Raw genomic sequence first — 15,836 nt, 5'->3', positions numbered from 1 at the left:
AGGAGGATCATCGGATGGCTGAGGAAGGAGGGCACTCCTTGTCAAGGCACACGCAATTCAGTTGCAGGTGTTCCTATCTGTGTAAACTCGTCTCCGATATTTTTTTGTGAAGACCCCTCTGATATGGGAAGAAACCGTGTGAAAGTCTAGAATGCATACATTTGGCTTCCCTTTTGGCTTCCTGTAGGATTTCCTGCAAATGATTTCCCCATATACATCTCAGTTTCCCCATGTGAAAGCCACATGATGCCCACTCCCTTTGATCCTCCTGGCCTGCTGAGAAATGACATTGGTGATGTGGAGACAGGATATCTGAAGTATGCTTGGGCAATATGGTGAGCTTTTCTCTGGATGCATGTGGTCTGAGAGGTCCTGTCCATGATGCTGTAGCTGTTTCAACAGTGTCCCTCACTTGAAACATATGAATTTTCTCATTGATTTCTGAGTTCCTCTCAAGAGGGAGGAAAATGTCTGATCTGATGTATCTGATATTACACTTAGTCCCTTTGGATGCAGCTTGTCATTGCCAAGGTTCCTTTCAAGTATGTCAGCCTTTGTCACTCCAACAGAGCATTTTTTGTACTGGGCTTCAGTAGACTGGTGTCAAGTGTTGCTTGGTTCTGAGTGGTGGGGGTGGGGTGAGGACCAGTGAAGGAGGCCACAGATAAGGAAATAATCTTACAATCTTTTAAAGCCACAACAGCAGTCATACCAACACATGCTTTGGGAAACATAAATCCTGGTGCAGCGGGACAAGGGGATGTGTGCATACATTTCTTGGACTCAGTAGATTTGGTCAGGAGTTAGTGGACGCTTTGATAGCAGAGCAATTTCTATTCACATTTGGGGAGGTCATTGTAAGAATGGCCCTTTATGGAAACTGTATTTGTCCATTGCTAAATTTGGGCCATGCTGGACGAGAGAGCTTTCAGAACAAACCAGTTTCCCATACACATGGGGAAATACCTGCTTTATTGGCCAGATGCCATTGCTTTGTCCAAGACATTAAAAGAGTCAGGCTTTTGAGGCCCAGCCTCAGAGTAGGAGTATTTTTCTGGCAACTGTGTCTGTGCAGTGAGGAAGTAACTGGGGTTCTGATTGTTCTGGCAGCATTTCCATGTCACAGAGGGGCTGGGAAGGATGACCCCAGCTCCACTGGCCACTGCTTTGCCCAGGAAGAGGTCCCTGCTCTTCCTGTGAGGGCTCTACTACTTCCTTTAAGATTCTGCTTTGAACTCCTGATGCTGAATTCTCTCCCTAGGACTTGGCTCTACACGCCTTTGGGAACCTGTCTCTGGGCAGATTTTTAGCATCTTGTTTTGCTCCACTGATTTTAATGACCCTCCTACCTCCTGTCTGACCTGGAACTGATTTCTGAGTAGGGTGGTTACAATTGACAGCCCCCCCCCACCTGCTGCCCCCCAGCCCCCGCCCCTGTGTCACCACTAGGTTTCTCAATCCCAAATGCTCATGTTTTGGTCCCGTCTCAGTTTCTGTTGCTCCCTTGGCCTGTGCTGACCTGGCTTCTGGGACTCTCTGCATCCCAGTGCACACTTTTCCTCCAGCTGCTCCCTCCACCCCCTCAGATATCATTCTGGCTCTGGATGTGATCTTTGGGAGCATTGGGGGAAAGAGGCATCTGAACTCAAGCCATCAGATTCTTGACTTTTTATCCCTATCATGAGAAATAATACTTGGCTCTCCTGCCTGTTTGCATTGGGAGCCCACAGCACTGAGCTGTCACTTTGATAAACCACTGGAGTCAGTGGCAGAGCCATGGCCTGGGGTAGACACCATCAGTGCCCCTGCTTCCTTGAGAGAGTGTGGATGGGGGCACAGTGCACTAAGGAGCCCACTCAGTCTAAGCCACTTCTAAGGAAGCCTTTGGGAATTCCCTGGGCTTCTTCCAAGGAGAGATGCTGCTTACTTTTTGATGGGTAAATGTGTGTGCCAACTTGAAAATGAGTAGAGCTGCTTTTGAGCATATCTATAGCGGAGTTGAAGAAATTTAAAGAAACAAATAGCTGTAGGAGACCTTGGTGACTATCTAGTTTATCTAGCTGTTTTGTCTCTTCACCAGATGAGGAAACTGAGACCGGGGAAGATCGCAGTGATGTCCTAAATGCCACACTATTCTCCACCAGCCAGTTGCCCCCGCCCCCCACCATTTGGCTTTGTTCTTAAATTTCTTGGACTTACAAAGCCCTCAGTTCTCTGAATTAAGAATGTTCCAGAGGTTAGTTCAGTCAACTCCCTATCATTAAATATTCTGGAATCTCTTCTCTGAAAGCCTGAAGCAATCAGAGAGAGAGAGAGGTAGAGAGGAAGGTGGAGGCTGTGAAGTTTCCTGAAGCTTGGATCTGAGGGTCTGTGTATCTGGAAGACCTGTGAGACCATTATCAGCCTGAGACTTAATGATACCTAATCTAGAGTTTGAAGGGCAATAGGCTGCATAGTTTCTTTGGCCAGGAGGGTAGGTTAAAAGGCTACTTTACTAGATATGGGTGGTTTCTCTCCAACCCAATGAGGCAGGTACTATCATTGCTCTCAATTTGTGATTGTTTCTTCAAAGCTAATGCCAGACTTCTAACTAGAATTGGTCTAGGATATGCCATAACCAGCTGTGTGACCTTGGACCACTCATCTTCCCTTTCTCAGCTCCAGTTTTTCTCATCTGTAAAACAAAAGGAGTTTCTTATATCTAAGACTTTTAAGGGCCCGTCATTGTATGACCCATGCCATATTGGTAGGATTCATTGAAGAATGATCCCAAGGCTCTCTCTTTTGCTGCATTTCTTGAAGGCTTCTTATGGTTGGGAATATAGTTGAAATCATTGGTTGAGAGCTGGTTTTGTTGCTCTTTGTAGGAGGTTTTGTTGCTCTTGGGTGCTTGCTGAGCCAGCCCTGATTTGTTTTTCCACTTTTCATACTCCTTGTGCCTAATAGGTCTGAGCCTCCCACTGCCTCATGCTTAGCAAGTGACCAGCTTGGATTTCTACTTGCGGAGGACTAGGTGGACAAAGGTGGGAAGACCTGATAAAGGAATGTAGTAGCCAATCCCATGAAGCCTGTCCAGGACATTCGATCCAATGTAATTTAAGGGGTCAGTGCAGGATAGTTGCATGGATATATTATGGCCTGAGTACTAATTGGAAATAACCCAGAGGAGCCTGGAATAGTCTAGAAACAAACTTCCACTTGGCCAGAAGATGCCTATGCTGCTGATTGGTTGTAGGCTTGGTCTTATATGGATTTCTCTTCTGCAGTCGGGCATCCTATCCCTCAACACTTGGCTTCTCCCAACTGTTCCCTAAAGCTAGTGGGGGGTCGATACCAAGGTTCACATATGTTGACCAGCCAGACTTCTCTGTTCCTACAATGGACTGAGAAAGGAACATGAAATATAACCATCTACAAACTGAGGGCTAATGTGCAAGTCATCACATCTAGTCTCCTTTCCTGCAAAGGTAGTCATTTGAATTTCACAATGATCTTACATAGCCCTGTGTTTCCTGTGGGCAAGAGAATCGGTCTTCAACAGAGATCTACAGCACTTAACTTCTCTTACAGGGAAATTGGGACTCTAGCCTTGATCAGTCTTGCCCTGATTTTTTTTCCCCTAAAAAATTCTACTGAAACAGAAATGTGTAAAGTAGATAAGGAAATTGGCCGGTAATCCCTCAAGATAACCAGCACTATTAGTTTAAGATACATCTTAGACTTTTCTCTTTGCAGAAACATACATTCATTTGCATATTTTAAAATTTAAATTGTGATTACATTTTCCACAGCTTTAAGAACTCTTTGTGAACATGATTTTTATAAATACCTAATATTTTCTAAAACGGTTGTATCATATTTAACTATTTTCCCAGTGCTGGAAATTTACCTTACATTGGTTTCAAGTCTTTTTTCTTTTCTTTCTTTTTTTTTTTTTGCCATTATGCATATCTCTGACTTACTTTGCCAAAGGTTATATAATGTATGCTTCCACCAGCAGTATGTGGGAATACTAAGCTCGCAATGAACCATTATCATCATTTGCTATTATTATAAATGAAGATCGTTAGTGCCTCATTATTATTTTAATTTGAAATTATTTGATAACCCATTGGTTTGGATATTTACCATTTAGATTTTCTCATTTAGAATTTTTATGTTTGTGTCCTTTGTTAATCAACTGGGATCTTAGTGTTTTTTGTTTGTTTGTTTGTTTGGTATTTGTTATTTGCTTCCTTGTTGCAGGTATTGTTCCTTGTTCATGGTCTTTTAATACTCCTTATAATTTTGTGGCATGCAGTCCAATCCATTGGCATTTTCCTTTGTAATTCCTTTGCTTTTAAATTTAGAAAGTCTTTTTCTCCAAGAAATGAAATATATCTTTATCTATATTTTTTTATTATTTGTTTTTTTTTCATTAAGCCCTTTGATTTATACTGAATTTATTTAAGTGCAGGATCTAAATTGATTTTCTTTCAAGTAGTTAACCAAGTGTTCCAGTATCAATTTTTAAGCAATCTTCCCTTCTTTACTAATTTGTGATACTTCCTTTAACATTTATTAAGATTTGTTTCTGGCCTATTTGTTCTTTTTTGCTGACCTGTGTTAGGGTAATGTTGAGACTATTAGGTGGCTATTAGGTCAAGGGGCAAAGAAAAACATTAATCTTATCTTAACATAACCACCTCTACTCCTTGTGAGAGGCTTAATGAAAGTATATGTGCAAGGGACAAACAAATCAATACAATATTTATTATTAGCTGGGGTAGGGCTCTATCCTTTATTATGGATGCTCCAGTTATCTCTTGCAGCATAGGAAACCACTCCAACTTAGAGGCTTAAAACAACCATTTTATTATGTCCATGGATTATATGGGTCAGGAATTGAAAGGTGCATAGCAAGGATATCTTGTTTCTACTCTGTGATGTGTAGGACCTCAACAGGGAATGACTTGAAGGCTGTCAGCTGGGACCTCAGCTGGAACAGTCAGCTAGAATACATACTTGTGGACCCTCCATGTGGCTGCTTGGGCTTCCTCACAGTGTGGTGGCTGGGTTCCAAGAGTGAGTGTCCCAAGAAAACCAGGCAGAAACTTCACTATATTTTATGGCTCAACCACAGGAGTTATATAGGATCACTTCTGCCAAAGTCTCATACCTGTCCAGATTCAAGATGTTAGAAGGAGTACCCAGGTTAGATTACAAGGAGAGCATGGGGGGTGGGGGATACTATTGTGGCTATTTTGGGATGAAGTCCAATTGTCAGAGTGGAACTTTGATAAGCTGGGCTAGAACATGAAGCTTAGACTGTTTCTCTTGCTTGGTAGTCTCTTTCCCCAAATATCACATGGTTCACTGCCTCACTAGCTTCAAATCTTTGCTCAAAGCCACCTTATTAGTGAGGTCTCCCCTGATCATCCCTTCTTGGTGAGGTTGCCCCTTCTTAGTGAGATCTCACCCTGATCACTATTTAAATTTGTCCCCACTCATTCCCCAGAACTCTCTATTATCTCTCTTTGCTTTATTTTTTCTACAGGAACACGTATCATCATCAAGCATGCAATCTCACTGATCTATTGATTGATTATGTTATTATTTAGTGTCTATCTCTCTCTCTCTCCTCTGTAGAATTCAGTCTCCATGAAAGCAGAATCTTTGTCTCTTAAAGTTCATGGTTGTCTCTCAGTTGCCTCATAGGTGCTCACAATTATTGAATGAGCAAATAGATGCTTGAAGGGCAGGGGGCCCTCACTTCCTTCTTTCTCCTGGCCACTTTCTTTCTTGGGGCCCCTTCAGAAGCCAAATAGACAGCTAGCTCATATGCTTTCCTTCCTGGTTCTTTTCCTGGCTCCTGGAACCCCTCTCCACTTTCTTGCTCCAGCTCTATAGTGTTTCCACCCACCATTCCCTCTTTATTTATTTATTTTTATTTATTTTTTTTTATTGTTGTGTGTGTTGTTTTTTTTTTTTTTTTTTTTTTTTAATTGAAGGTCCCTTACTGGTCCTGTTTCCATGAGTGCTAAGACCAGGGGAAAAGGGGAGGGGAACCAGGTGGCGCAAGGAAGGGTCATCTCCACAACATTCCATTTATACACAGAACTAAACAGACAAGCACAGAGTCACTATTGCGGTTAGAAGTTGGCAACATGGGAAAAGGGAGGAACAGGTGAGGAACTAGGGTGTCGTTAAAAAAAATACAGGCCCTCCCCAAACTGGGGTGCCTGGGGGGAACTTGGTCTGCTTCAACCCAAGAGGAATCAGAAGATCAAAAGCGGTTTGGGAACGCCAGAACCGTCAGGGATAGAGGGAGGAGGAAGGTCCAGGGGGTGAGGGGGCTGTTTGGCAACTGGGGTGAAGGGATTGCCCTCCCCCTGCTGGGATCCCCCCAGCCCCTCCGGTCTGGCAGGAAGGGGGCAGCCTGCAACCCCCATGGGCAGGTCTGGGGCTGCCAGATGCTCCAGGCAGGGGGCTGGAGGGGGCTCACAAAGGCTTGCCCTCCAGAGAGATGACGGCACTGCCCCCCAGTTTCTCTGCCAGGGTGCAGCGATCCTTGACCTCCTCGTAGCAGTTTGCTTGTAACTCATGCTTGATCCCAGTCAGCTTTTTCTTGATGGCATCCTTGGAGCTGGCATAAATCATTTTGCTCTTAAGGGGTGCAGACTCAGGTGCCCAGAAGATAAACACCAGGTCCTCCTTCTTGCTCTCCTTGGTCTCCTAGGTTGCGTCATAGAGGGCATAGCGGCAGTCCTTGTCTGGTAGCATCTTGACAAAGGTGGCGTAGGGGTCATCTACAGTCTGGCCCACATCACCTACCAGGATCTCCTTGCCCTCCTCGAGGATGATGTTCTTCTTGTCCTCGCTCAGGCAGAAAAGAACTGCCTTCTTGCGCTTCTTCACCTCCTCGGGTGTTGAAGACTTACGCACCTTCATGTCATTGAACACTTTGATGACGCCATCAGAAACCGCCACGCCAGAGGCCATGTTTCCGGAAGCGAAAGGGAGATAGCAAAAAGGGTCAGAAGAGAGGAGAGCCGCTGCAGCTGCCGCCGGGATCCGACTGAACCTATTTATTTATTTTTTAATTAAAGTTCAATTTGCCAACATCATATAGTATAACACCCAGTGCTCATCCCGTCAAGTGCCCTTGTCAGTGCTCACCGTCACTCAGTCACCCCATCCCCCCGCCCACCTCCCCTTCCACTTCCCCTTGTTCATTTCCCAGAGTCAGGAGTCTCTCATGTTTTGTCACCCTCTCTAATTTTTCCCACTCATTTTCCTCCTTTCCCCTATGATCCCTTTCACTATTTCTTATATTCCCTGTATGAGTGAAACCATGTAATGATTGTCCTTCTCTGATTGGCTTACTTCACTCAGCATAATACCCTCTAGTTCCACCCCATCAAAGCAAATGATGGGTATTCGTCCTTTCTAATGGCTGAGTAATATTCCATTGTATATATAGACCACATCTTCTTAATCCGTTCATCTGTCAATGGACATAGAGCTCCTTCCACAGTTTGGCTATTGAGGACATTGCTGCTATAAACATTGGGGTGCAGGTGTCCCGGCTTTTCACTACATCTGTATCTTTGGAGTAAACACCCAGTAGTGCAATTGCTGGGTCATAGGGTAGCTCTATTTTTAACTCTTTGAGGAATTTCCATACAGTTTTCCTGAGTGGCTGTACCAGTTCGCATTTCCAGCAACAGTGCAAGAGGGTTTCCCCTTCTCCACATCCTCTCTAACATTTGTTATTTCCTGTCTTGTTAATTTTCACCATTCTCACTGGGGTGAGGTGGTATCTCATTGTGGTTTTGATTTGTATTTCAAATTAGTAAAATTATGAATGAAAGAAGAGAGATCATAACCCATACCAAGGAAATTCAAACATTTTAAAAACGTATTATGAGCAGCTATATGCCAAACAAATTAGACAATATAGAAGAAATGACTGCATTTCTCAAAAACCGCAAATTACCAAAACTGGAACAATAAGAAATAGAAAACCTGCACAGGACAATAACCAGTGAGGAAATTGAAGCAGTCATCAAAAACCTCCCAAGACACAAAAGTCCAGGGCCAGAAGGCTTCCCAGGGGAATTATATCAAACATTTAAAGAAGAACTAATACCTATTCTACTAAAGCTATTCTGAAGGATAGAAAGGGATAGAATACTATCAAGCTCATTTTATGAGGCCAGCATCACCTTGATTCCAAAACCAAAGACCCCACCAAAAAGGAGAATTATAGATCAATATCCCTGATGAACATGGATGCAAAACTTCTCAATAAGATACTAGCCAATAGGATGCAACAGTACATTAAGAAGACTATTCATCATGACCAAGTAGGATTTATCCCCAGGATGCAAGGTTGGTTCAACACTCAGAAAACAGTCAACATGATAGATGACATCAACAAGAGAAAAAACAAGAACCATATGATCCTCTCAAAAGATGCAGAGAAAGCATATGACAAAATACAGCATGTATTCCTGATCAAAACTCTTCAGAGTGTAGGGATAGAGGTAACATTCCTCAGTATCTTAAAAACCATCTATGTAAATCCCACAGCAAATATCATTCTCAATGGGGAAAAACTGAGAGCCTCTCCCCTAAGATCAGGAACATGACAGGGATGTCCACTCTCACGACTATTATTCAACATAGTACTAGAAGCCCATCCTCAGCAATCAGATGGCAAAAAAATAAATAAAAGGCATTCAAATTGGCAAAGAAGAAGTCAAACACCCCCTCTTCACAGATGACATGGTACTGTACATAGAAAACCCAAAAGACTCTACCCCAAGACTGCTAGAACCCACACAGCAATTCAGCAGTGTGGCAGGATACAAGATCAATGCCCAGAAATCAGTGGCATTTCTATACACTAACAATGATACTGAAGAAAGAGAAATTAAGGAGTCAATCCCATTTACAATTGCACCCAAAAACTTAAGATGCCTAGGAATAAACCTAACCCAAGAGGTAAAGGATCTATACCCTAAAAACTACGGGACACTTCTGAAAGAAATTGAGGAAGACACAAAGAGATGGAAAAATATTCCATGCACATGGATTGGAAGAATTAATATTGTGAAAATATCTATGCTACCCAGGGCAATTTACACATTCAGTGTAATCATTATCAATAATACTATGGACTTTCTTCACAGAGTTGGAACAAATAATCTTAAGATTTGTGTGGAATCAGAAAAGACCCCAAATAGCCAGGGGAATATTGAGAAAGAAAAACCAAAGCTGGGGGCATCAAGTTGTACTACAAAGCTATGGTCATCAAGACAGTGTGGTACTGGCACAAAAACAGACACATAGATCAATGGAACAGAATAAAGAACCCAGAAGTGGACCCTCAACTTTATGGTCAACTAATATTCGACAAAGCAGGAAAGAATATCCACTGGAAAAAGGACAGTCTCTTCAATAAATGTTGCTGGGAAAATTGGACAGCCACGTGCAGAAGAATGAAACTGGACCATTCTCTTACACCATACACAAAGATAAACTCAAAATGGATGAAAGATCTAAATGTGAGACAAGAATCCATCAAAATACTAGATGAGAACACCGGCAACAACCTTTTTGAACTTGGCCATAGCAACTTCTTGCAAGGTATATCTACGAAGGCAAGGGAAACAAAAGCAAAAATGAACTATTGGGACTTCATCAAGATGAAAAGCTTCTGCACAGCAAAAGAAACAGTCAACAAAACTAAAAAACAACCTACAGAATAGGAGAAGATATTTGCAAATAACATATCAGATAATGGGCTAGTATCCAAGATCTATAAAGAACTTATTAAACTCAACACCCAAGAAACAAACAATCCAATCATGAAATGGGCAAAAGACAAGAACAGAAATTTTACCAAAGAAGACATAGACATGGCCAACAAGCACATGGGAAAATGCTCCACATCATTTGCCATCAGGGAAATACAAATCAAAACTGCCACTCCCTCTTTAATGGCTGGCCGTCACTCTGTCCCAGCTGAAGCATGGGGAGTATTCCTCTGCCTCTGAGCCTCCCAGGCCACTCCCACCTGCTCCAGCCACTCTTGTTCTCCACCTGACTCTGCAGGGCCTTTTCTGTCCTCACCAATGGGAAGCGAGGACAATGCTCCCTCCCCAGCCCATGGCTGTGTCACTTCTTTTCATCACATTCCTCACTCATCCAGGACAAGGACATGTGGGGGGCCTTAAGACAACCCTGGGAAGCAGGCAGGCCAAATATGGGAGTATCTGTTTGCTGATGACACTGAAGAGCTGCATAGTGAAGGAGCTTTCCTGAAATTATGAAGAACAGCAGCTAGAGCTGAGATGCTCCTGACTTGGAGTACATGGATCTCAATTTATACGCTTCAGTCCTTTCTGATGTGTTGGCTATCTTAATTTGTGACTCTGGACCGCTTCTCAGTCTCTTTGTGTTTCAGTTTCCCCCAAAGGAGATTTAAAACATCCCAAGTTGTAAGTAGGCAATTGTAAGGGACAAGCTGTCAGGGACAAAACAGCCTTGTTGCAATTCATGAATCAGTTGAATAGAGTGAATGTAGCAAGAAAATGGTTGAATGTTTCTTAGGACATCTCTTTAGTGAACCTTGTAATTTGATCAATCACCTTCCAGAAATACCATTTTGACTATTTTTAATACAGAAGTTACATACTGAGCAAATGACTATTTTAGTTATGGTACTTCCCACTACCGTCAGTCTGGAGAACATTTTGACAATCTCTCTCTTTTCTTTAAGAACTAAATTTCCTTGAAGGGATGTGAAGACTCAAGAAAATAACTTTATTTCACCTTCTTTGACACACTCATTTGAGATCTGGGCCTCGATAAATGGGGACTATTTTTTAGAAGGTTCCCCTTCAAACTGTCATTCTGTTGTTATGTAGTGGTGTCCTGTGGAATGTGGAGTGGGCTGGAGGCTTACTTTATGTAAATATATTAATCCTACTACTGCCCCGGAAGCTGCGAGGCAGTGCAAGCCAGATAATGAATTTTGCCCTTCAAATATTGAGCCAGTGTATATATTTCAGCTAAAAGGTAGAATCTGGCGTGTTTGTTAAGTGGCAGAAAGGCCCGGAAATGTGCATTTTTGATAGGTGTCCCAGGATTTGCGAGCACACAGCCATCTAAGAACCACAGATCAGAGCCAGCAGGAACCGGGAGCCCGGAGGAGCCTCACTGGGGCATACTGCTTGGTGCACTTGCCTTGCTCACATGGCTGTTTGCAAGAGTTTTGTTTGGAGTTTCAGACAGCTGACTTGCACTCTACATGACATATTTTCAATAGGCCTTTTAGGACTTTTCCCCTTCTCTGTTTCAGGCTCTCTCAACCCTTTTAACCATGTAGTTCTTTTCATCTGTTAACTCCAATTCCTCCACCTATAGGTTCTCTTCAGTCATTGCTGCATATCATAGTGAGCAGCCTGGGGTGTAGAGATGTAGCTCATACATTTAGCCTGTAAATAGAATGGGAGTTGAAGCTCCTTATTACCATAGAAATTAAAAATTTTTCCACTCACATGTAGGTTTAGTCTTTAGATGGGGTCTGCTAAGCCTGCCAACTCCTAGAGGGCTCTGAGAGCCTTGCACTTGCCACACGCTGAGCTGGTGCTTTCCTGAGGAAGGCACCAGACACTGAGAGTTCCCACTGCACAATGCCCCTAGTGCATTGTGTGTCACACTCTCAAATGCTGCTCTGTAAACATGAATGGGTTTTCTGGCCCTTCCTTTCATCCCACTTACCTGAGAGTCAGTGGGAGTGAGTTTAGTTCCTGGAGCTGAGCTGGATATGAGAGATGATGGGGAGGAGGAAGATCCATCTCCTGAGGAGTGAGGTGGCCTCTGTCCAGTTCTACTTCCTGTGGGGCTAAAAGAGCCCCTCTGCTGCCTCTGGGCTGGTCAGGGTCCATCTGCAGTTTCTCCTTGCTTTCCTTCATGCCCTTTCTTTTTCTACCTTCTAGACAAAGTCACTTATGTTGCTGTGATTCTAGAAACAGTGGAAACAACTACTAGTTTGGTGTTTAAAAAAATTAAAGAACCCACTCTGCCAGGTACCAGACTAGATGCTGAGGATATGATGCTGAATGGACTGGTTCTTGCTCCCAGAGGCCCTTGGGCCCTAAGAGAAAGACCATGGGCATCCAGAGATCTGATTGCAGTTCTGAATCCTCTGTCTTGCTGACAATATGAGTCTGGCCAATAATAATGTTAATAATGTCTATTTTGGAGCACTATGTGCTAAGCAGAAAGTTAGGTGATTTCACACATATTATCTATTAAAGTAAGTCTGCTTTTTGTACTTCCAGTTTCTTTGTATTAGGCAGATGTTTTGTCAGCTCAGCTCTTTCTCCACTGTAGTCCCCTCCCCCAGGCCCCATGGCCATGGTTGTGTGAGCAAGGAGGGCCAACCGTCTTTATCCTGGAATTGAGGACAGGAGTGGATTGTGTAAGGGGGGGGGGGGGAAGAAGGTGAATCTGTGAGTCTCTGGGTGTGTGGATTGTTACATATCAAATTGAGGAGCCACTGAGGAATTTGGTCCACACGTGAGAAATAAATAAAGCAGATTAGCAGAAAGGCCGAGATGGAAGAAGGTGAGAGGAGCCCCAGGTCCTCTTAAGGCCCAGGTATTGGTGTGCTCTGGATACCGAGCTCTTTGCCTGGTCTTGGGCTCTGTGAGACAGTGTGAGTCCTAGCAAAGTCTTCCCTTCTTGGCTGGAGCTAGTGTGAAATGACTTTCTAGTTATTGTAACAAAAAGTGCTAAATAGCATATTTCTTCTGTGCAAAGGGGAATTGATAGAATTAAATGAGCCCATGCGTCTGAAGATGCTGTGTAAGCTGTAAGGATTTATTTAAGATGCAGGAGATTATTGGCTGGCAATGGTGATGGCAACAATGTTGGTGATGATGATGAGTATCACACAACAGTGGGCAAGTTAAGCTATAAGATGTGAGATAAGGAGAATTTGTCAGTAGGCCTCAAAGGACCATGGTATTACCTGGTTTGAAGTGGAGTAGATCTGGCCTTGGTGTTGGACCAGGTGGCTTCCATGGTGACTTAGGAGCTGATCTAAAAGTTTGAGCTCAGTGAGGATAGGACTTGGGCCAATAGAGCAGCTGGGTTCCTTCTTGAAAGAACCTCACTGTTGCCTTAGATTTGCTGGAAAGGGTCTTCCTCACCTCCAAGGAAAGGATCTATTTCCTTCTCCTGATCCTCAGAACTGCTGACCCTAGCTCTAACCCTACTATCTTGAACTAGGTCTGGCCAGCTACTCAGTAAGGGGTGTGAGGTGGGTGAATTGCAGTCACATGGAGTGCCTATGCCCTAAGCAGGTCACTTTAGCATGGCGAGGAGGTCATGGGTATGTTGGGAGGATGTCATGGAGACAGTTCACCCTGCCACCACCTCTATTAATTTCTCAGCAGCAGAGTTCTGTCTTGGGCTGTCAGGGGCAAACCCATTGAGCTCAGTAGCATCAGGCCAGAGTGTGTCTGAGAGGACTTGGATGACATCTCTGACACCTTTGATGGATATCAGCCCTGCTTGATCTCCCGTGTCCTTCAGGGGAGAGGACAGGAGGTGTTTGTCATCATGATGTGACTTGCATATTGAACTGCTAGCTCTATACACCTTTTTTTTTTCTGGGAAAAACACTGCCTTTGCTCCAAAGATGGAATGTGTCCTTGCAGGCTGCAGACTCTCCCACCATTAGAGACACTCTGGGACCTGAAGCCATTTTGGAGTTGTGAGGAGCAATCTTTCCCTCCATCCAATGGATTTAGCCTTTCTCTTTTCTTTCCTTTGTGTTCCCTTCCTCATCATTAAATAAAATAATATATGTGGGACAATAACATGCAATACATTCATTTATTCACCCATTCATTTATTCTACAAATGTCTGTTGACTGTGTGCCAGGCACTGTACTAGGATTTATCAATATAGTGGAAAGACATGATTCTTAGTTTTGTAGGACCTAAGGGACAGAAACAGACACATGCACAAAAACAAACAAACAGCCCACCCCCCTCCCCCCAAAAAAAACTCAGCAGAAATATAAAGGACATAATCTTGTACCAAAGTGAGCACTGTGAAGGAAATAAACCAGGGCCAGAGGTAAGGAAAAACAAAGGCTCTACTTAGGCAGGAAGGCCAGGGAATGGAGTACTCCTCTGCCAAGACCCATAAGAGGAGAAGGAGCCAACCCTTCAAGGAAAGAGCATTCTAAATAGAAGAAACTGTGTGGGGAAAAGGCCCATGGCAGAAAGACCCGAGTGTGTTCAGTACATGGAATACAGCACTTAAACTCTCTGCCTTATCTGGAAAATGGGGGTAATGGTATATATACACTGTGTTGTCATAATTATGAAGTGGGGTAAAGCGGTGTGTTAATTCAAGTCTTCTGAGAAGCAGATGCCAAGACAGGATCAATGCAATAGATGTATTGGGAGAAGTGTTTTGAGGGGTGAAGGGGAGAAAGCCAGAAAGGGTGAGAGGGTCTTCAGATCTCAGTGCAATCTGAGCAGCGCATTTTCATGGCTGTCAGCAGTACGTGCTTCACTGACCCTCTGGTACATAACAGGTGTTAAAATTCAAGTGCGGCTTTTGTCATCAATATTACCAAGGCAATCTTAATAATTACTTTTGTGATCTTATCCTTGTTTTCCTAATTGCTTTTCTTTCTCCCCTGATTTGGCTGTTCCCTAGATAGCTGCTAGAACCCCTGACATCACCCATACTCATGGTTGAGTCAGGGAGTCAGCTAGCAAGAGAGAAGAGATAGGTGCCATGTGGTGGGCTGGGAGAGATACTCCTAAAATCACTCTTTCTTAAAAAGAAACTTGTCATACTACTAGAAGTTCTATCATTAAGAATTTCTTCCTTCGGGATAAGCCTCAAACCACAGCTCCCCAAGGGAAGATTTCAAAGACTCTTTGTAGATTTTTATCTTTGTTTTCTTCAACTATTTGGAAGCACTCAACTCTGCTTAACTTCTTAAAATTCTCCTCCTTTCTTTCATGGATCCCTGCTATACTGATTATTCCACCTCCTCCCTCTTTCTTTGGTTCATGTCTATATTATTTGCAGAATCTCTTCTTCCTTCCATCCTTTGGGAACCCTAAGGCTCCCTTAATGTTCTTTCCCTCAGTAATCTACAATGATGGGGCCAGAAGCATGCCTGACAAGACAGGCTGTCTAATTGATTCCTCTTCCAGCCTCCATAATGCATCTCTCAACTTTGCCGTGGTCATTTCTCCTGGGAGTCTTCCTGGTAACACAGTGCCATCATGACCAAACCAACTTCTCTACTCCTGCCTTTTCCCACCCCTGGTTTCCCTCTCACCCATGCTGGGAATCTGGGGGACACGTGTGATGTTTTCCTTTCCTTCCCCTCCACTTCCAGCCACTCCTGAGGCTTCTGTTTATTTTTTCACAAGTGATCATTTTCTTCTCCTCTGCTTCTCCACCATTATCTTAACTCAGATATTCTCCTGGCTCCGGTGGTTTTGCTGTGCTGTGTTCATTGGTGTTTTTGCTACCTGCCCTCAATCCCTCTATTTATTTGGATCCATCTATTGCTTATCTAATACACATGGGTGAGCTCAAGGTGTTTTTAAATTTCTTGAAAAGGATTTATTCTCAACAACTTCAGCTGCTTGCAACCTCCTCTGCTCACATCACTTGTGCATGGGTCTGGCTCTTGAGAGAGAACAGAGGCCAAGTCCAACTCGAAAGCCTTTCTTTCTGGCCCCGCCTGCCCTCCATCCCAGACCTGACCACTTGCTGAACCACTGTGATTTGTCTGACC

General features: G+C 43.5%; 1 protein-coding gene and 1 pseudogene across 1 annotated transcript in view; one reads left to right on the top strand and one right to left on the bottom strand.

Moving 5' to 3' along the window:
- ALK (ALK receptor tyrosine kinase) overlaps positions 1-15,836 on the top strand; it is a 690,816-nt gene that overhangs the window by 44,850 nt on the left and 630,130 nt on the right. The gene's annotated exons all lie outside the window — the stretch shown is intronic.
- LOC129511168 (cofilin-1-like) lies at positions 6,259-7,057 on the bottom strand (annotated as a pseudogene).

The sequence above is a fragment of the Nyctereutes procyonoides genome, unplaced genomic scaffold (assembly GCF_905146905.1).
Source record: "Nyctereutes procyonoides isolate TBG_1078 unplaced genomic scaffold, NYPRO_anot_genome, whole genome shotgun sequence".
NCBI classification, from domain to species: domain Eukaryota; kingdom Metazoa; phylum Chordata; class Mammalia; order Carnivora; family Canidae; genus Nyctereutes; species Nyctereutes procyonoides.
Note: the sequence above shows the minus strand (reverse complement) of the source record. Positions and strands in the feature narration are given on the sequence as shown.